Source organism: Lolium rigidum, chromosome 3 (genome assembly GCF_022539505.1).
Source record: "Lolium rigidum isolate FL_2022 chromosome 3, APGP_CSIRO_Lrig_0.1, whole genome shotgun sequence".
Lineage (NCBI taxonomy): Eukaryota > Viridiplantae > Streptophyta > Magnoliopsida > Poales > Poaceae > Lolium > Lolium rigidum.
The window spans coordinates 328,295,600-328,295,985 of NC_061510.1; positions in this window are offsets into that span (position 1 = coordinate 328,295,600).

A 386-nucleotide genomic window follows, 5' to 3' on the forward strand; every position below is an offset into this window, starting at 1 on the left:
CTTCTTCTTCGGCGCATCTTCACATATTCATGAACACCATATGGATGACAAGCTTCAAGCATAAGATCTCTCCGAGTTGACTCATCTTGAACTTGCACTTCATTTCTTCATTCTTCATCATGTTGATGTCTTGAAGTAACTTGAGGGCTCACTTCATCTTCATCTTCAAGACATACTTGATACTTGATATCCTTCATTAATTTCTTCTTCTTGCAACCTTGAAGCCAACATATGGTTCAAGCATTGCCTATGGACAACTTCTACAAATATAACTCAATGCAAACATTAGTCCATAGGGATTGTCATTAATTACCAAAACCACACATGGGGGCTCCATGCACTTTCAGCTCCGCCCTGGCCTCCGCGAGCTGCACCTGGAGGTCGGC